At 34.3% G+C, this 23,090-nt stretch overlaps 1 protein-coding gene across 5 annotated transcripts in view; it reads right to left on the bottom strand.

Annotated features, from left to right (window-relative positions):
* The window catches only part of CPQ (carboxypeptidase Q), a 651,739-nt gene that overhangs the window by 423,739 nt on the left and 204,910 nt on the right, over positions 1 to 23,090 (bottom strand). The gene's annotated exons all lie outside the window — the stretch shown is intronic.

Consider the following 23,090-nt stretch of genomic DNA (forward strand, 5'->3'; position numbering starts at 1 on the left):
ACTGGGCAGGCAATTGTATGGTGGATTTTTGAAAAGGTTTCCCTGTTTTGAAATTATATAATAGAATAGTCAAAATGTGCATGCCTTTTGACTCAACAATCTCTGTTTAGGTTTATGCCTTAAGGAGATTAATGCCAGGCAGAAAAGAACCTTCTGAATAAAAAAAAAGTATTCATAGCAGCACTATTTGTAAAAGAAAAAAAAATGCTGGAAACAATGCCCAATGGCAAGGGAGCAAGTGAATATATTATCTTTAAATATATTACACTATATAGAATCACAAGAAAGAATCTACATAAACATGGAAGTATGTATACAAAATGATACAGAATGAAAAAAAATAATAAAACTAAGACTACAATATCCTAGTTAGCTTCATATCTGAGGCCAAATTTTAAACTCAGGTATCTCTGACTCCAGGTCTAACATTCCACTTTTACCACCTTGCTGCCTTTCACAACTTTCCTGTCATTCATTAAAAATCATCATCAAACTAAAATTCAAATAAAGAAGTCTTCTCTCTTTTCCATAAAATAGTTTTCAATTATGGGAAGATAACATATTCTCTGTATTTTCTTTTCCCCAGACAAAACACCCCCAATTTCTTCCATCTATCTTTAAAGGTCATGATAGCCAGCCTACCTTTTTGCTGGTAGAGTATCTCAGGAACTGAGCTGTAGTCAGAACAAGAAGACTTGAGTTCAAATCCTATTATGGTCACTGGCTGAGTGACTTTGGACAACTGACTTAACTCCTTCAACATCAGTTTGTCCCCAAACTGGGAAGGAAGGACTCCAAGGCTTCTAAGATTCTTCCAGCTCTAAATCTATAATCCTATGATCTTTCCTGAAACTTATGGCATCCATAAAACTCCAGGTTCAGTGTGACCAGAGCAGCATATAATAGGAGTACCACTCACTACCTTTGATCTGAACACTACCTCTGCATAAGGAACTCAGATGAAGTTGGTCTTTTGGGGTTGCTAGGTTACACCGTTCCACACATATTGAGTTTTCAATGCCTTTCAATTCTTTTTTAAATCTAACCTTGTCAAAAGGCTCTCTTTCCAGTCATACCAGGCTTCTTTTCTACCTTTCTTTTTTCTTCCTCATTTATAATCATCTGCTGATAAGTTGACCAGTTTGCATTCTTGAATATCAGGCACATGGTTTACTACTAATTTTTGCCTGAACATTTTAAAATCTACTTCATCTATTAATCTAAAACAAGGAGTGCTATGACTTAATGGATAGAGTCAGATGGGATCATGTGATCCTTGACAAATCATCTCATGTTTCAGTGGCCCAGGGAACACCCCAATAATATAAGATAGAGACATAAATTCTATATTAATGATGAATCATGTTACCAGGCTGCACTGGTTAAGGAAATGATCATGGCAGGAGTTTCTCATAAACTGACCAAAATCACAAATCAAAAATACCTAAGACACATCAGACAATATATAACCTTAATTTGCTTTTTGAAGCCTGGAGAAGATTATATGAACTGATGCTAAGTGAAGTGACTAGAACCAAGAGAACATTTTACACAGCAACAACATGATTGTGATGGATTTGGCTCTTTTTATCAATGAGGTGATTCAGGCTAATTCCAACAGACTTGTGATGGAGGGAGGCATTTGCATCCAAAAAGAGGGCTATGGGGAATTAATGTGAATCACAATAAGATATTTTTCACCCTTTGTTGTTTGTTTGCTTTTCTTTTTTTCTCATATTTTTTTCCTTTTTGATCTGATTTTTCTTGTACAGCATGATAAATATGGAAATATGTATAGAAGAACTGCACATATTTAACCTATATTGGATTATTTACTGTCTAGGAGAGGGAAGTGGGGGGAAGGTAGAGAAAAAAAAAAAAACTGGAACACAAGGTTTTGCAAAGGTGAATGTTGAAAACTGCCTGTTATATTTTTAAAATAATAAGCTATAAGAATTTATTTAAGAATAAAAAAATAGGACTTCCGGCCAAGATGGCGGTGTGGAGGCATACAGCTGCTTGAGCTCCGTGTTTTCTCTCAGGACTTACTTCATGACAAACCTAAGAGTTAATGCTTGACCAGAAAAGAAACCCACAAGAGACAACATCCTTGAAATTTGCCAGAGAATACGAAACACTTGCCACAAAAATAAAGTCAGATTTAAATAATTGGAAAGACATTCAGTGCTCTTGGATAGGCCAAGCAAATATAATTAAGATGACAATACTCCCTAAACTAATTTATTTATTTAGTGCTATACCAATCAGACTCCCAAGAAACTATTTTAATGACCTAGAAAAAATAACAACAGAATTCATATGGAACAACAAAAGGTCGAGAATTTAAAGGGAAGTAATGAAAAAAAAAAATAAATAAATGAAGGTGGTCTAGCTATACCTGATCTAGAACTGTATTATAAAGCAACAGTCACCAAAACCATTTGGTATTGGCTAAGAAATAGACTAGTTGATCAGTGGCATAGGTTAGGTTCACAGGGCAAGATAGTGAATAAAAATAGCAATCTAGTGTTTGACAAACCCAAAGATCCCAAATTTTGGGATAAGAATTCATTATTTGACAAAAACTGCTGGGAAAACTGGAAATTAGTATGGCAGAAACTAGGCATGGACCCACATTTAACACCACATACTAAGATTAGATCAAAATGGGTCCAAGATTTAGGCATAAAGAACGAAATCATAAATAAATTGGAGGAACATGGGATGGTTTACCTCTCAGACTTGGGGAGGAGGAAGGAGTTTGTGTCCAAGGGAGAACTAGAGACCATTATTGATCACAAAATAGAAAATTTTGATTACACCAAATTAAAAAGTTTCTGCACAAACAAAACTAATGCAAACAAGATTAGAAGGGAAGTAACAAATTGGGAAAACATTTTTACAGTTAAAGATTCTGATAAAAGTCTCATCTCCAAAATATACAGAGAATTGACTTTAATTTATAAGAAATCAAGGCATTCTCCAATTGATAAATGGTCAAAGGATATGAAGAGATAATTTTCAGATGATGAAATTGAAACTATTTCCACTCATATGAGTGTTCCAAATCACTATTGATCAGAGAAATGCAAATTAAGACAACTCTGAGATATCATTACACACCTGTCAGATTGGCTAAGATGACAGGAACAAATAATGATGAATGTTGGAGGGGCTGTGGGAAAACTGGGACACTGATGCATTGTTGGAGTTGTGAAAGAATCCAACCATTCTGGAGAGCAATCTGGAATTATGCCCAAAAAGTTATCAAAATGTGCATACCCTGTGACCCAGCAGTGCTACTACTGGGCTTATATATCCCAAGGAAATACTAAAAAAGGGAAAGGGACCTGTATGTGCCAAAATGTTTGTGGCAGCCCTTTTCATAGTGGCTAGAAACTGGAAAATGAATGGATGTCCATCAATTGGAGAATGGTTGGGTAAATTATGGTACATGAATGTTATGGAATATTATTGTTCTGTAAGAAATGACCAACTGGAGGAATACAGAGAGGCTTGGAGAGACTTACATCAACTGATGCTGAGTGAAATGAGCAGAACTAGGGGATCATTATACACTTCAACAATGATACTGTATGAGGATGTATGCTGATGGAAGTGGACATCTTCAACATAGAGAAGAGCTAATCCAGTTCCAATTGATCAATGATGGACAGAATCAGCTATACCCAGAAAAGGAACACTAGGAAATGAGTGTAAACTGTGAGCATTTTTTTGTTTGTTTTTTTTTGTTTTGTTTTGTTTCTCTTCCCAGATTATTTTTACTTTGTGAATACAATCCTTCCTTTGCAACAGCAACAACAACAAAATTCGGTTCTGCACCTATATATTGTACCTAGGATATACTACAAGATATTTAATATGTATGGGAATGCCTGCCATCTAGGGGAGGGGGTGGAGGGAAGGAGGGGAAAAACTCGGAACAGAAGGGAGTACAAGGGATAATGTAAAAAAAAAATTTTACCTATGCATATGTACTGTCAAAGAAAATGTTATAATTATAAAAATTAATAAAAAAGAAAAAAAAATTAAATCAGTTAATCAGTAAAAAGTTTAAAAAAAAAAGAAAAAGAAAAAAGTAATGAAAAAAGAATAAAAAATAAATTTGCTTTTTGATCACCAGATGCTTTAGGACAAGAATATTTTTTCCTTTTGTCCTTGTATACCCCCCCTCACATAACACAGTTTCTTGAATATAAAAGATGGTTAATACAGTCGCTTTTCATTGTTCAGAATTAAATTCCATGTAGCAGATTCCTAAAATCTATCTTGAAAAATAAAATTATCAGAAAGGCATATTGTTTAGATGATACATGTATAGAAAAAATACTGTGAACATAAAGGCACTAAATAAAAGCGAATTACTAGTTATGATAATGGCCATATAAGATTTTAACATAAAGACTATCTCTTCCTGGTTGCTTACAAAAATCACTCCAGAAAACTGAAGTTCTAATACTTGGTAACTACATTTTGAAGTATGCTAAATTCAAGATTGCTCTGTGGGTTCTCTTACGCTCCTTTTTGTTTCAAATTGCTTTTCTTGATACTAGTAATTATATGACTGTCTTATAGAGACTTTAGGGGTCTATCGTTTAAATATCCAGTGTCATATTTCTTAGTATTAAAAAAAATTTTTTTGGTCTGACATTTGTTGACACAACTACTCTACTGTATTCTCCCTCCACCATTTTCTTTCTGAAAGTGTCTAGGGAATTGTCAAAATTTTTTTTTTGTTCTGAATCACTGATTTCTTCTTCCCCACCCCCACCTTTAACAGTTATGATTTCCCTACTTATGTTTTCCTTCAATTTAAAAAAATAAAGATTCTAACCTTCTCCAGAAGAGCTAAATTGTTGCCCTATTCTCCTTTCAGAGGGGGATTAATTTTGGGTTATGTAGTCTTTTTGCTTTGGTCAGAACATTTTATAATTTTCATTTACCTAATTATATTCACTCAATATTTTAAGGAAGATATATTTCTTTAGTCTCCACTGATTTTTCTGAGTTACCTTTTGAATATTTCTTTCTGATATTTTCATTAGATACTACATATTCTTGCAAATTCAGGCATACCTTGCTTTATTCAACAGATGTGTTCTCCAAAAGTAGTAAAATGTCTATTGAAAAAAATTGTATGGTAATAATTACATGCCTCTATTTATCTTTACTATAAATCTAGTTTTATATTGATAATTTGCTTTTCAAAAGGGACACCTATATATATATGTGTATGCATATATACACACACACACAATTTCATCTCTTTTTCAGACATTTATATTCCATATCAATAATCAATACATTAGGTCTTAGTTTCTCCTGCCTTCATCCCATACCACCAAAATTAAGGGGTTCTATTAAGCAACCAGACAGTGTAAGAATGCTGGACTTGAAGTAAAAAAGCCTTAAGTACAAACCACACCTTAGACAATCATTAGATATGAGATCCTGAACAAAGCACTTAAATTCACCCTCAATTTTCTCTTCTCTTAAAAAAAAAAAAAAAAAAAAAAAAAAAAGGAATAATACTATTATCTACTTCATAAATTTGTTGTGAGAATCAAAGTATATGTACACATATACACATATATAATTATGTGTATACACATGTGTATATATATATGCATATATAAAATACTTTTAAAATCTTTAAACTATATAAAAACAAGGTAAAAGTTAACTTTTTATCAGTGCTTTTCCCTCTTGAAATTACTTTGTTTAAACTCTTACAGTGTGTATTTTGTATTTATTTAAGTGAGTTTAGGCTGAATATATGATCCTTGAGGACAAGAATATTTTTTTCTTTTGTCTTTGTATCCCCCACACATAACACAGTTTCTTGAATATAACATATGCTTAATAAACTTTGATTAAATTGAGTTTTGAAAGTTATATTATCAATGCTACAAATAATTTTGTGATGTGGCATTGGAAAAACAACTGGGCTCCCAGACTCTTAAGATCTCTTCTAGCTCAGTCCATTGAAGAATCTTCTCCAATCTTTGTCCTCTTTTTTTACTTGAAATTTCTTTTTAAATCATTCAACTGGGAATTGGTGAATGGATTTTGATCCTGGAGTAGAAAAGGCTCAGAGGGAATATAATTGCGTTCAAGTGTTCAAGTATTTGAAAGACTATCAAGTGAAAGAAGGATTGGACCTAATGTGTTTGCCCCTAAGGGCCAGTATCAAGAAAGGTGTGTAGAAATTGCAAACAAGCTAATTTAGTCTTGATGTCAGGAGAAACTTCCCAATAATTAGAATTATTCCAAGTAGAATGGGCTGTCTTCAAGCATCTGGGACATAGTACTAGGATCTTCAAACAGAGGCTAGATTAGGTAAATTAGAATGGAGATTCCTATTGGGTATTGATAGATATAGATGCACCCAAATCTCAAATTTGGTTATTCTGATTCCTGTGAATCACATCTTACAGGTATTAGACTTCTTACTCCTGAAGTCAAATTCTTTTAGAAAACAAAAAAGAAGAAGAGAAAGAGGAGGAAAAGGAGAAAGTGTAGAAAGAAGAACAAGAGAAAGAGAAGAATTTGTAGTCGGACAATTGACCAAACAATTCACTATACAGGCATTGCTGTCCTGGAAGGTAAAGTGCTTGCTTTAATAATAATTTAATGATTTCAGCCTTTACATAGTACTTTAAATTTTGCAAAAAAAATTACAAAATACTACAACAATCCTCTGAGTATTACCATCCCAATTTTTATGGATGAAGAAATTTAGTCTGAGAAAACCTTAGGAAGCTGTCTGAGGAAAGATTCAAACTTGGTTGATTCCAAATACAGCATTCCACACATATTACCATCTAACCACCTGCTTTTCAAATTTCTTTTAAAATACTACTAGTCCTTTACAGCAAATTTTTTTTTCTTTTTTGTTTTTTGTTTTTACATGACACGGGCTGAAAGGAGGAACTTTCCATAGGACACTTGCCAGAAAAAAGTAAAAGTAAAAGGGACATCTCTGACAGCATGAAGCAAAAGGGCATCCAAGGCCAAGGCTAACTGAGTAATTCCACTCCAAGGGTTCAGATCATTTCCTTCCTCCACAGACTTGGCAACTAATCAGTTTCTTAGTCCAGGAATTATATGTTCCTGAATCTTCCCAGGAGCAGGGGGTCCAGCCCTGGGCCAAAGAGGTCAATTGCTCTAGGATAAATATGGCTTCATTTCTTAATCATTCCCTACTCCACTCCCCAGCCACAAGTTGTTACAGGTTTAATTCAATTCAATAAACATTTATCACTATGTCTACTATGTACAGAACCCAAAGTTTTTGTTATTGTTCAGTCTTTCTTTTTTTAGTTGTGCCCAACTTTATTTGGGGTTTTCTTGACAAAGATATTAGAATGGTTTGCCATTTCCTTCTCAGCTCATTTTACATATAAGGAAACTGAGGCAAATAGGATTAAGTGACTTGCAAAGGTCACTCAGCTAAGAAGTGTTCTAAGTGACATTTGAACTCTTTCTGACTCCAGGCCTGATATTCTATTCATAGTGCTACCTAGCTGCCCCAGGACACAAAGTAAAGAGACCTCATTTTTGCACTCAAAGTATAAAGCCATCATTTTTCACTGGGTTATTCACATCCCAAATCCATTTGCTGGGTTAATAGCAGGCTGCTAAAGTCTCCTCATTTCAAGAGAATGTGCAGCCTGTACTAAAGCTGCCTTAAGTTAAGCTGCTACAAAAGGAGAAAGGAGAAAAGAGGTCTCTTTCAGAATTTTAGGTTAACTGTCTTGAGTCCTAAGACTTATTTTTACCCCCCTACCTATTTGGCAAAAAGCTTAATTCCACCCTTGAGAGGAGAAGACCATGTTGGATCAGTCTCACCCTAATATTAACACACAAGCCCCAACACTGGAGAAGGACATTTACCACACTGGTTTCTTTCTAGGTTACTCCCCCATCCTGGGAACAAGCTCTACCCCTGCTCACCACATGACATCAATAAAAGGCTAAGAAGAAAAAGCTACTAATTTTTTCTCTGTATGGGCATGGGGAAAGAATGTTACCGAATGCACTGAACAAATACCTCCACAAGGCAAACTTCATAGCAAAGACATGGGTAAATCTCTGTTATAAAGAAATTACATACCCAGTAGCTTGTACAAATTGGAAGAAATAGTTTCAGAATTTTCTCAGTATTCTGGAAGGGCTCATCAACCCCATTTTAAAATTCCCTTGTATTGAAAATATGCTATTCTTGGTGACTAGTTATTTTCTCTGAGTTATTACTTTCTCACCAGTGCCCACATTACTCTCTGGTAACTGAAAGAAATGCATTAAAACTCCACGGGGTCAATAGAAGTTTCACAAAGGCAGCATTTATATATGTCAGGTTATCAGCGAGGTTAGTACTCACTAGGTCAAAATAATGTACTCAGTAGTTCCCCAGTACAAAGAAAAGGAGAGAAATAGATACACAGAGACAAAGATTATGAGAGACAGAGATATAGAGACAGAGAGAGACACAGAGAGGCACAGAAAGAGAGACAAAAGGCAGAGACAAGAGAAGAGTCATAGATAGAAAGTCACACAGAGAGTATCTCTCACTAAGTATCTAACCAAGGAATGACTACAACTCAAGTTGAGTCAACAAGCATTTATTGTTGTTGTTTTTGTTCAATCTTTCAGTCATGTCCAACTCTTTGTAACCTTGTGGACCAGAGCACAGCAATGCTGTCCATGGCATTTTCTTGGCAAAGATACTCATGTGATTTGCCATTTCCTTCTCCAGTGTATTAAGGCAAATAGAGATACTCTCCCATCTATAGTGCATTGAGCATGTATGTCCTTAGATATTTATACATTGTCTTCCCCATTAGAATAACTTTAAATGTGTTTTAATTGATTGGCTGGTTGATCACAATAGGTAAGACAAGGCCATAAACATTTATCAAGTATTTGCACTATGCCAGACACTGTGCTAAACTCTGGAGATCAGCAAAAAGAAAGACCTTTCTTAATAAGAACGAGATTAGGATGCTACCTCTCTTACTGAAAGAGTACATAAACTGAATTTAGTAGTGAGAAACAATGGAAGCAAAAAAATTCAGTTTAGGTAATTTTTAAAATAAAAGTTGAATTGTACACAGTAATAGTAAAATTATGTGATGATCAATTATAATAGACCTCACTTTCCTCAGCAATACAGTGAACTAAGAAAATTCCAATAGACTTGGGATAGAAAATGACATCTGCATCCAGAGAAAGAACTATGGAACCTGACTATAGATAGAATCACAATATTTCACCTTTTTTTGTTTGTTTTTTCTTTCTTGTAGTTTTTCCCTTTTGTTCTGATTCTTCTTTCACTACATGACTAATATGGAAATATGTTTAAAATGAATGTACATATATAGTTTTAGAAAGGGAGGAAGAAAAAATGGAACTCAAAATCTTGAAAAATGTTGAATGTTAAAAACTATCTTTACATATAATTGGAAAAAATAAAATATTACTAAATGAAAAAAATAAAAGTTAAAATAGACATACATGCCATTTTCAATGAGACCTGTCACAGTAAAAAGAAAATTAATGAAAAATTTCAGTGTCACTGAGAAATTCTCAAAGAAAACAAACTATTAAGGGTGATCTCAGAAAAATGGAAACATTTTTTAATAATAAGAGCTACCATCAACATAACATGTAAGGTTTACAAAGCACATATCTTCACTACTACCCTGCAAAATAGGTGCTATTATTATTAATGAATCCCATTATAGATGAGTAAAACCTCCTGAAAGAGGTTAAGTGCTTTGGCAAAGATCACACAGCTAAAGTATTTGAGGCTGGATTTGAACTTGGGTCTTTCTGATGCCCAGTCTAACACTCTGTATACGGAACCATAGCTGCAACCATGGTATAAATTATTAAAAGGGCATCTAATATGGTAGAAGCTTGGATGTCATTCATTCTAAGAGTTAAGTAAATATTTACTAAGTATAAACTACTTCTCCAGAATTGTACCATGCATTAAAACCAAGGTCTTCTATAGACTTCTATACCTATAGAGATAATGTAATAATATTTTGCCTCTCCTGATTAATTATCTTCTTCTTGTTCCTCTCTTTCATCAAAAGGCACTTCAAGATTAGCCAGTCTGTGTGTAGAGATGGGATGGATAAAGGAGGGTGGAAATGGGTTGGGAATGAGAGAAAGTTGTGAACTGGAAAAGTTGGAGAGGTAATAACAAGTACAGTAGTTTGGACCCAGCAGATGTGCCATAAATATTTATTAACTGACTTGACCACACGGCTATTCTGGCTGAAGTGCTTAGTTGTGTAACCACTGATGGAAATTGATGGGCTACCAGAGCACTCTAAGCCAATTCTGGTTAGGAATCATTTTTCATTTATCATTTCAGTAGCTGACCAACAACCCAGCAAATTGCTTCTTCCTGATTGTTCATCCTTATCTTGGGATAAAGCAGAAAGGCTTGAGGGCAAGCTAGGTTCCTTGGAAATTTTTCTGTTTAAATCAGATGGTATGGAAGCAATTACTTCATAAGAAAAGTTTTAACATGTTCTTTAAACAAAGGGAAAGGCTGGTTTGGGAATTTTTGTTGTTGTTGTTGTTTTGTTGGTTTTGATAAGCAAGCAATCATTCATTAGATCCTTCAGGTAGTACCTCCTGTCATCATGAGTGCAATGGCTCCAATTTATACCCTCTTCTAACAGTTCTAATCTTCCCCATCAGTGATATTGAGTTACTTCTTACTGATAAATTTGTGGCAGGGTTGTGTGTGGCTACATGAACACATAGGTGGGCTGTCCATGACTATTAACAGCCAGGTTCCCAGGGAAACAGCTAAATTACGGGCCTGCCCAGACAGTGGCTGGTGGGTGGTTTAGACATTGCTAGCCTGGGAGGAATTTAACCAGTTCCCCATTCCTTCAACCGTGAACAGCTAAAAAGGCAGAAAAGGGTTTGGAGGTTGGCTTTCCTATGTCAGAGATGACTGATTAACTGATTAAGCACCAACTATGTGCTTAATGTGTGGGCATAAAGAAAAGTCATTATAACAACTAACGTTTTAACAGCATTTTTACGTATAGTATATGCATACATTTTAATAAATATTATCTCATTTGATGTAAAAACTCCAATCCATCCTGCCAAAGCTCAGGGCTGGCTATGTTAGCCATGTAAATTCCACTAGTTCCCTATTACCTCCAGGGTCAAATATAAGAGCCTCTGACATTTAAAGACCTCCCCAGTCAGGCCCCTTCCTACCTTTCCAATATTCAAAGACCTCAATTTCCTCCATAATACCCTACTCTCCTGATCTATTTTCAGCATCTCACTCCCTTCTGACTCTTTTACATTTTTCACTGTCCACATGTCTGGACTACTCTCTCATTCCTGCCTTCTGGCTTCTATCAGGTCTCAGTTCAAAGCTGATCTTTTGTAAAAAGTTTTTCCCAACTCCCAACCCTTTTCTTTCCCTGTGAAAGATTTTCTTCTATTTATACTGTAGAAATCTAATATGTATATAGCTATTTGCATATTGTCTCTCCTTGAGGACACAGACTATATTTTCATCTTTCATTATATCTCTTATACCTATGTTTCCCATTATGCTTTGTATTCCACAACACCAAGTACAAAGAACTTAATAATATGTTTACTGACTTACTGAAATAAGTACTACCATCAATATTATTCCCATTTTACAGATTAGGAAATAGATATTCAGAGAATTAAAATAACTTATCATGGTCACATGGCACATAATTTTCAAAGATATATCTCCTGACTTTCATCTCAGAATTCCATATGCTATGCACTATACTAACTCATAAATAATTCCATGCTATCTGCCCTTATGGAGTTTACGATCTAACTGGCAAAATGAGACTAACATATGTGAAACAGAGTCTCTGAAAGATAAATTGCCCAGAATGTAAATGAAAGATAGGCCTTAAATCAGAGCTATGCTATAGTCAGCTCATACAACTTTTGGTGTGAATACTTCACACATCCTACATACTTTTTGGTAGAGCCCATTGTTAAACATTTATCATTATATCCCTGAGCTAAAGTACAAGGGGATCAGTAAGGTCAGGGTCAAGAAAGGTTGCACAGAAAAGGTAAAACTTGAAATAGTCAATGAAGTCTAAGAATTTAGATTTTAATTTAAAATTTAATTTAAATTAATTTAAATCTAGAATTTAAAAAGGAAAGGAAGGGGAGATTTTATTCTAAGCAAGAAAAACATGAGTGAATGGCAAGAGGATAGAATATTCAATAATTCAATTCAACAAATATTTGTTAAATACTTCCTTTGGATAAGCATGGCTATACAAATATAAAAACAAAACAGTCTTTTTCTTTAAGACACTTACATTCTACTTAGGGCATAAAATATATGCAGATATATACATACAACACAATTTGAAAAAGAATAAAATAATCATTGATGCAGTGGAAAGTTTTCATAGAAAAACATGGCTTTAAACTCAAACCTGTCTTTTATTAGCACAATATGGAAGACACAATGTTCAAATCACAGAGGTAGGTGGAAGCAGGTGGAGCTGGGGCACTAGTCAGGGCACTTTTGCTTTCATGTGGCTTTGAACACTGGCAGCAAATCAATGTATTTAAGTCAGAGGTTCTTAATCTTTTTTCAAGCATGGATCTTTTTGACAGGAAGTTGAGTTGAATTCTATGGATCCCTTCTCAGAATAATGTTCTTTCAATGTACAAAATAGAATTAATTGGATTACAAAAGAATACAAAAGAAGATTACAAAAGAAGCAATATGGATTATATGAGTGAAAAAAGTAAATTTGTGGTCTCCAGATAAAGGACCCCTAAGTTTCCATCTTTAAATCTGTCTCTGAACAGTTATGTATCTACTTTTACATTTGCCCATTTCCTCCTTCATCAGGCTGGGATTTTAACATCTAAGTGTCAGTTGACCTTCTATTAATAGTCTTCGCTTCCCCACCTTGCCCTGCCTAGTTTGTTGCTTCTAATATTCTGTGGGTTGGACATTCACATAGCCAAGCTTGTTAAAAATTCTATAAATCAACAAGAATGTATTATGTATTTGAAGAGAGGGAGAAAAAGTTATAAATGAGTCAAAAGGGTTTTGAATTAGGGTGTCAAGGATAAAGCACAGGATCTTTATGATTGATTTTAGGTACTCAGCTACTTCATATGACTTTTTAACTCTAGTCCAAAAGATTTTTAACCTTTTATGTATCATAGACTATCAGATGAAGCCTAAGGCTCCATTTCAGAATATTGGGATTTTTTAAATTAATAAATGAAGGAAACCAAATTTTGATTCCAATTTAGTGAAAATGAAGTTCCAATTTTTCTCACCTACCTTTAGAAACCCTCTAAAATCTATTCATAGATTCTTTAGAGATCAATGGATCCTAGGTAAAGGTGGTTAAGGTTATTATAGCACCAAACACTAAGGAGGTAGGTGAAGCACTGGATTTGACATCAGAAGTCAGTCAGATTCTGTCATAAATTAACTGTGTGGCCCTGATTAAGCTACTTAATCACTCTAGATCTCAGTTTCTTCATTTGCCAAAAAATTAAGGGGTCCAATGAAGTTGGTCACTTCCTAAGGTCACTTCCAGCTCTAAGTCTGACATATGAAAGTGGAATGAGGCAACTCAGAAGGCAGTGCTTTCACATCACAAAGAGCAGATTGAGCACCTGGTAGGGAGGGAAGGCTTGAATAGGTAGAGATTGGACCAGATGACCTCTTAACTGTCTCCCTATACTGAGACTACAATTCTGTGAAGACTGACCTCTGCAGGAGTGGAGAATTCTAGGAAAATAATCAAAGCACCATCTTTCCTGAGTTTTGTGATATTCATATTAAATAATGAATATAAAGTTATTTTTTTCCCCAAACCTTAAAACAGCATTTCTGGTTACATCTACTATTACTGCTTTAGTTGTTTTGGCATTGACTTATAGGATTCATATTGCTTGATCAGAGAAGTTGCTGAATATACAACCAGGCAATATGGGAAATGCCCATTTCCCTGCACAAATTGATCTTTTATTTCTTCAGGCTCTGCTACTGGGGTAGGTTGAATCACAAAATTATCAACATTCCAGAACCTTCAAAAGCTTGCATATTCAGGGCCAAAGTGTACCAAGCTGGTAAAAATAAACCTTCTCAAGTGAACAAATATTGACATAAAAATCAATATACAGCATTATAAACATGTGCCCTATTCGCTTCCCTAAATCATCAACTTGTTTTGCTCTTGCAATAGGTCTGCTGAATGACCAGCAGCAGTTTAATTCCAGGACTTGTCTGACAAGCATAAGCAAATAGAAAATGTTATATTAATAACTGTTGGGTTTTTTTTTCCTCCTTTTGTTTGTGGTCTGGGGACATAATCTCTTTCTTTCTGCCCTGTAAGTTAAGGAGATAATGCTCCCTAGATTATAGCAATTCACAATGGTCTAACCTTAAATTTCAAAATGTTCTACCCATATGGAAATCACATATCATAGAGCAAAATTATCTTTCTAGGACATTTGAGTATACAAGAGCCTTGCCTTGTCCAAGAGTGAGGCAAATAAGTATATCTAATGGGCAGCTGGGCATTAGGAAGAACAAATAAGGTGGTATCTGACCATATCTTCTTTGTAAGAAATGTCAGGACCTAAATAGAAGTGATGGTTTGAAAAAGCTGAATTTTTTTACAACTCAGGTAGAAGAACTATTGTTTTAAAAAACTAAGCCTAAGAGACCCTCTAGGAAGTGGCAGTAATAAACAAAGACTATTCTTTTGGAAGAAATGGCACATAGAAAAACACTTTTTTGGCCTCTTTGAGTGGGCCACGAACAAAAGCACAGAAACAAGGAAAGGGCACTTGGAACATGAACTACAACTCTGATAAAAGTTTCTCCAGTAGAACCATCTGTTGTGTTCTGGCACTTGTCATCCAAATTGCTATTCTCTTGAACAAATTTAGTTTTCCCTAGACAGTTCAGCTTAAATGAGCTCATACTGTATATCTGACACCTGTCAGGAAGAGTGAAAGATTTCTGGAAGCATGAAAGTGGAAGAGATCATGCAAGCTCAGGCTTCTTCCATGGAGAGTAGTATTTTTGTTTCTTTCCTTAAAAATTCCCCAACACTAAGAAAAATGAGAGCAAGTGAAAGCATCAAGTCACCTTTGCCCGAAAACTAGGTAAAGTGTGCAACTAACTACCATTCCATTCCAATGATTATCAAAAAGAAAAGAGGAAAATGTGGAGAAGGAAGGAAATAGCGATGGAGAAATTTGAATCTCTTTTGACAGCACTGACTGAAGCTCTCTTTGCTTCCTGGCTAGAAGAGAATTCAGTAACAGGCAAGGGCAAGCAGGGCAGTGATTTCATTAACCAAGTCGTGATTTTGTGGTTTGCATATCTACAGATTTGCTTCTTACTTCCCAAAGTCTAGGAAAGCAGCCAATTTGAGTGAGAAGAGTGATGATAATGGATTGAAGGTGCCAAAGGGCATGTCTCTGGAAGGAGAGATAGTATAAATAACTCCTAGGAAGGGGCCTGTGGCATGCTGTTGGAATATCTGGAAGAAGAAAATTTAGAAAGCACCAACTGGAGGGCCATAATGGTGTTAGTCCAGGATGGAGGAAAAGGAAAAGGATAGCAAGAGGCAAGAGTTAATAATAAAAATTTGCATTTGCATAATGCTTTAATGTTTGCAAAGTGCTTTACAAATATTACATTATTTTTTCCTCATAATAACACTGGGTGATCAGTGCTACTATTATGATTATTATTCCCATTTTATAGAAAAGGAAACTGAAGTAGAGGATTATGTCACACAGCTAGGAAATATTTAAAGCAATATTTGAATTGCAATCTTCTTGACTTTAGTTTCAATGTTTTCTCCATTTCACTACCCAGTTGCCTAGAGTTTAAATTTGTTGAGGGCAAGAATTGTCTTTTTGTCTCTATTTATGCCCTCAATGCTTAGCACAGTGCCTGGCACATTGGAAAGATTTTTTTTTTTTTTAATGTTGAGTGATTGATTGACAGACAAATGTCCCCAACAACAACAAAAAAAAAAAAAAAAAAAAAAAAAATGGTCAAAGAGTTTTCCTAGGTCCCCCAGGAAAGATTTGATGCAAAGTAGTTTAATCAGAGTACTTTACTTGGAAATGAGAAAGCATTCATGAGCAAAAACAGCTAGTATGACTGATAAATCCATATGTTATAGTCCCTAACACCAAAAGAATTCTACCAGCATTTGTACTTACACTTAAATAACCAAATCATAAGTGGTGCATTTAAAGGTACTGAAATTGTAATCCATTTATGAAAGGCTTTAGCTGCCATTGATTATTTTAATGCAGATCTCTTCAACCTCTAACGGCCTCAGGCTATTTGGAATGATTCTATTTCTGGATAGACCAATTGGCTGAGTTGCATTCACACAGGATAGCTCTGCTTGCCATAATCAGGCAAACATTGGGATCCATTAGTAGCAATGGTAAAGAAGCAGCATATCTTACATTCTTTGGTAAATGAGTGTTTCACTAATGATTTATGCACTATCCTGTAGTAGCTTCAGATGAGTATGGCTACATTTCCATTTTTTGAAATCTCAAACCACATTACAAAATGTTGTTTTGAATTACTAAAGCCTTATTTAATGGAAAAGTCAGTGAGGTTAAGGCCATGTAGCATGCTGGTAAATTCTGTCTTATCATTCTGAGTCCATTTGTGATCCATGCTTTCCTTTGGAAATTGTGATATTTTGTCTTGACTCCTCTAGCATATTTTACTAACCTGACAACACAGACCTCGACAGTTGTCCTGTAACCCCTTTCTTGTTTAATTGGATCGAATTTCCCAAATGCAATGTTGGAAAACAAATTTCAAATGAACAAATCTTTCATAATGTTCTATCAAATTATCAGACATTTTAAAATTAGTTTTAGAGAAGATCATATGTGTTTATAATAGAAGAAATCCAGATCCAAAATTTATCAACTATGGTATATTAATTATAGTTTTATATGTGTATGTATGTGTGTATCCACTTATGTAGATATATAATGTATATATATACACACACACACACACACACACACACACACACACACACACATATATATATATACATGTATGTGTGTGCATATTTTTTATAGTTGAACAAAGATGTTTTGCCATTGACAGATTCAGTTAAAGATGAAGTCTATATAACCTTGTAATGCTTTTTCAGGGCACTTATAAATATCCTTTGGGCTTTAACAAAAACTTATTTCAGCATAAAAAGACTTTAAACACATCATGGTGTTTTGCACCCAGCCAGTGCTAAGCAACCTGAGGCTTGTAAGCAATGAAGATCTATTTCACAGTTTCTTTCCTTAGCTGGTAAAGGGATGACATTTTGTCTGCCAAGGATCCCTGGAGATTAAAAACCAAGCCCCAGAGGAATGGCCATGCAGCTGACACAGGCTCTTCCTCTATTAGGAAAAGGAAAATAGAATGAAAGTATGCACAGTGAGCATTAGTTACAAATGAGGGGTTTCTACTTCCTCTAATAGTGTACAGAATATGGACACTGAATTATTAAAAATCCTACTGAAAGAATGAAGGACTAATTTATTTTTGGTGAAAATGCTGCATGATCAATGTTAGAGACAAATGAATAAACCTAAATTTTGCAAATCTCAATTTTGGAGAAAAAACACAAAGAAAATGTGAGAGCATACCTAATTAACTTATACAACGCATTAGAAGCCTCCATTTGGCATTGATTTGCTTGACAAGCATCTTTCAAAGAGGGAAGAAAAGCAAGAGAGAAGAGATAATTTTAAAGTAATCTTGGGTGCCAAAATAGCAGAGAAGTAAAGAGGATGACAAAAAATGGAGAATGTGATTTGTAAAACAAAATGAAGCAAAGACTCCCACTTTATAGGAATTGATAATATAATTGTCTTTAGATATATACAATATATAGAAAAGGGAGAGAAAGACAGAAAAACTGAGATAGAAAGCAAGATAGAAAAGAGCCAGAAAGACAAAGAGACAGAGAGACAGAGACAGAGATCACTAAGGGTCAAAACTTCCTGAGAGAAGGGAATGATAAATAATAAAATCCGGAAATAAATAGGACAGTCTAATATGTGATGTATGGATTGAATATGGACTTTAAAAAAAAACTGTGGTCAAAATCCTTGAGTTTCTACTTACTATGTGACTATAGGCAACTCACTTAAGCCTCAAGTTCTTTACCTATAAAATGGAAATAATAACATTAGGCAACCTCTCTTTTAGAGCTTTCACAAGGTGCTTCTATATAAACTTTATGGAACTTTAAAAAAAAAAAACTATGGAAAAAGTGTAAATGTCAATGATTATCACAATTAAGATTCACCATATTCTCCTCTTCTTTGACAAAGTTCAGATAGAAACTGTCCTGAGACAAGTCACAATTCTTTTATTATTTTATATTTAATGTCTGTCCAATAAACAAGCTTCTGATTCTAACTCTCAGGTCATGCTTGCTAAGTATTCATTAGGTGTTAAATTCCTAAAGCACATAGGGTTCTATTTACATAGTTTCTATGTTTCCTTATATAGCAAATACTCTGGCCTCATTCTCTTAGATCTAAGTGGCCTATATTGCCTTCTCAGGGTTCTAGAGGTTCTCCTGAGAAGTCAGAATATCTTTCTCTAATATTATTCACTCAGGTTCCCATTCCAATGTGTTCTCTCCACTATGGACCACAAATTAATTTCATTTAGCAATATTAATTATCCTTTTATCAAGATATATTTACTTTGAAAATATGGTAAGACAACAACAAACATTATTTGTAATACAGATAAGCTAGAAGTCTTCCCAAGAGATTAGGACATCCATTATCATCAATATTATACAATATTGTTTTAGGAATGCTAGCGATAGCAATAAGAGAAGAAAAAGAAATGAAGGAATCAAAATGAGCAATACTATCTTTTTCAGACAAAAAATACTATACTTTAAAAATCCTAAAGATTCAACTAAAAAGTTAAATTAATAATTTTAGTAAAGTAGCAATATAAAATTAACCCACATAAGTCATCAACATGTTTATATAACACCAACCCTGCAAGAAGAGATAGTAAGAGATACCCCTTTTAAAATATTTGTAGACTGTATAAAATACTTAGGAGCATACCTACTGAGAAAAACCCAAGTACTATGTGAGCATAATTATTAAAGACTTTTTTAGAAAATAAAATCAGATTTTTAAAAATGGAAAATATTGCTTGTTCATGAATGGACAGAGTAAATATAATAAAAATGACAATTCTAGCTAAATTAATATCTTTATTTAGTACCATTTCAATTAAATTACCAACAAGTCATTTTCTTGAGGTAGAAAAAATAATAATAAAATTAATTCAGAAAAAGTCAAGCACATAAAAGCAATTAATGGGAAAAAATGTAAAGGAAGAAGGTTTAGCAGTACCAGATCTAAAACAACATTATAAGGCAATAATTATCAAAACTATCTAACATTGGATAGGAAATAGGTGGATCTGTGAAATAGGTTAGATATACAATACACAACAGAAAATTGTTGTAATAGCATTATGTTTGACAAATGTAAAGATTTAAGCTTTTGGAATATACTGGGCATATCTTGTGAGAACATAATTATTTTGTACATTGTTTCCCTCGCTTTAAAATGTGGGCTCTTTGAGAACAGAGGCCACATTTTGCTATTCTTCATATCCTCAGCATTTAGGACAATGACTGGCACACAATTATTAAAATTTTTTGTTGACTGTTCACTGACAGTTTATAGATAGAAGCTCCAATGATGAAAATTTGGAATATATTATATGGGAGAAATTGTTGGGAAAACTGGAAAGGAGCCTGGCAGAAATTGGGTACAGCTCAATATCTTATACTATTTACCAAAATATGGTCAAAATAGACACATGACTTACATTTACATATCATAAGACAACTGGAAGAACATGGAATGTATTATCCACAGACTTTATTCTCCTTCACACATTCTATAGTCTATATTATTCAATTTGCTGTTCCTACCATACACACTTCATTTCCCAGATTTGTGACTTGCACTGGATAATCTCTCATTAGTGGAATGCTTTCCCTATCCCTCTCTCCCTCTTGACATCTCTGACTCCTAGCTTTCCTGTCTTTCTTAAGCCAGGACAAAGAAGCCTTTTTTCTGTCAAGGCACACTTGGATATTTATAACATCACCTGTGAGCCAGATAAAATTTTCAACTTATAGAACTCAAGCAGTAGGAAGCTATTGTACCTAGCTTTCAGTTCATTGCCTACAGTTGCCTTGGCAAATGATGCTGTGGGTTTTTATGACCTGCAGCTTGAATGTTCCCCACCACTACTCTAAATCCTAATAAAAATCCAACTTTCTGCAAAAGTCCTTTCCTACCCACTTCTTTGTAATTCCTCCCCTCTAAGATGATTTTTCAAATATACTGGGCATATCTTGTGAGAACATAATTATTTTGTACATTGTTTCCCTCGCTTTAAAATGTGGGCTCTTTGAGAACAGAGGCCACATTTTGCTATTCTTCGTATCCTCAGCATTTAGGACAATGACTGGCACACAATTATTAAAAATTTTTGTTGAATGTTCACTGACAGTTCATAGATAGAAGCTCCAATGATGAAAATTTCAAAAATAATTTTAAAACAGTAAAGTGCTTTCAAATAAATATTTTGCCCTAAAGCTCATATGGGCATCATGTGGTAGGAACAAAATAGCCCAGTCTCACTTAATGGGTGGATTCCGAAGCACCATTGGAGAAGTATATCTCTAAGTGTTTTTGTTCATTCCTTTTTTCTTCACAATGGGGGAGTAGGAGCCACACAATAGAGTTTGAGTGTGGTTGTTAATGTTGCTGTTGTGTTTTTAAAGAGGTGTTTGGGGAATGTTACAGATAAAAATGTTGGGCGCACCTTTAGATGAGATCATTGTATTATGTTTTACTTTACTGTTTTACTTTGTAACGAGAGCACTTATGAAGTAACATTAATCTGTGAATGTCTAATGTAAAAACAAGATACAAGAGTATTTTTTTTAAAATATAAGTATAGAAGTTTAAAACATATTAGAGAAGCCAAACACACATACACACACATATGGTTTTATGTAGTTATATGTGTACATACAAGATATGTTATATAGACAGTACATTTACAAGTGATATAAATACACATATAACTATATATATGCAGTAACATATATACACATATAATCATGAGCTATATAATAGAAGCTCTCCCCTCCTAATCCTTTGTTTTAGCTTTTCAGATTTGCTATGGCAAAGAGAAGAACATTAAAGCTTTAAACTCCAAACAACTCAACAAAGATTTGCCTAAAAATACAAAGCAGGTAAATGGGGTATGTTCTGTGGAAATCTATCATGAAATTGAAATTTTTCCAGCAGGCTTGTCCATAGATAACTCTTTGGCAATTATGAAAGAGATATATCATTTAGCTAAACTGCATAAAACAAAGGAAGTTATAATCTTCATTTTTTCATCCATCTCATCAAAAAACAGTTATCAAGTTATCTATTAAGTGTTATCTGACTACTATTCAATGTGATGGATTAAGTTAGATATTACCAGTTAGTAGTCAGTTCTCCAAAGACTCTGGATACCCATTCAGAATAACTGATGATATAAGGAAACTGAGGGGGTAAATGATTTTTAGCATTTTTTTTCACAAGCTCTCAAAATTATGACATGTAAACTGACATTATATGGGATAATCAGGCAACAGGTCAGTCCCCATCCTTTTATTTTCCTTGGTTATAATAAGTGTTCTTTCAAATTAAATACCCCTAAACATCAGCAAAGAGTGGAAAAGGATGAGAAGCAATGACTGTACTTAAGATATTTGCTCCTTCAGGTTTTTTTTTTAATTTTGTTTTTGTTTTCCCCCCCATTAACAGCAATTTTGTTTGTTCATTTGCATATCACTTCTATGGCATAGATGGATAATGATAATCTCTAAAAATAACTACAGAGGTTATTACCCCAAATCTCATGCTGTTAATGAGAAAGTTCAGTGGAAATAGTATTGATTAGACTCTGTTAATGAGCCATCTTGAGGAAGTTTGACTTTTTTTTTTTTTAAATCATCAGATTTGCTTTTAGTGTCCCCAAAGAATTCAAGTTTAATGCAATGTAGTCATCAGGAAGAAATGGATTTAAAACCCACCTCTGAAGTTTCTTCATTGATGGTACCCTAAAATGAAACTATGATTTCATAACTCATGTATGTGTGTGTGTGTGTGTGTATATACACAGACACACACACAATGTTTTAGAATCTGTGATGCTCTAGCAAACCTGCTTCAAATTTCATAATATTTCATTCTCATAATTTCAAATAAAGACCACAGTATGCTATATATTATTCATAAACTGACACGTGTAAATTGTTCACTTATGGCCCTAAAAGATCCAACTGTAAAATATCATTTCAATCGGGTGACCAATGAATTTCCAGGACAGATATGTAAAGAATTAGTGGAAGACAAAGTTGAGTCATCAGAACTCTAGTCCAAAAGATAAGGCAAGATCAATCACTAGGAAAACAGAAGGAAAAGAGCTTCTTGAGAGCAGAGACTTTTTTGTTTGAGGAGTGTCCCTTTTTTTTTTAACTGCCAGAGTTTAGCATTGTGCCTAGTACATAATAGGTGCTTTATAATAATATGTGCCTAAGCCTATAGTAATTATTGATTTATAACTGATTGATTATGACTGTAATCAATATAGCAGGCTTAAATGCTAGTTAACTGACTGCAGAAAGTCTACAAAGCACTTTCCTGAATAGGCATGAAAAAGTAAATGGATCAAAGCTCTCTGGTAATCAGTAACCATAGTTGTTTTTCCAACAACTACCAAAGGATTCCTGCTGTCCTTCAAATTTCAGTTAATAATAAGTGGATTTAAAGCCATGATTTGGTGGATTAAAAATAGATTAAGATGCAGTTAGTTTATGGAGTTGAAACTGGAGTCAGGAAGCCAGGAGTTTAAATCTTAT

The sequence above is a fragment of the Sminthopsis crassicaudata genome, chromosome 1 (assembly GCF_048593235.1).
Source record: "Sminthopsis crassicaudata isolate SCR6 chromosome 1, ASM4859323v1, whole genome shotgun sequence".
Classification (NCBI taxonomy): Eukaryota; Metazoa; Chordata; class Mammalia; order Dasyuromorphia; family Dasyuridae; genus Sminthopsis; species Sminthopsis crassicaudata.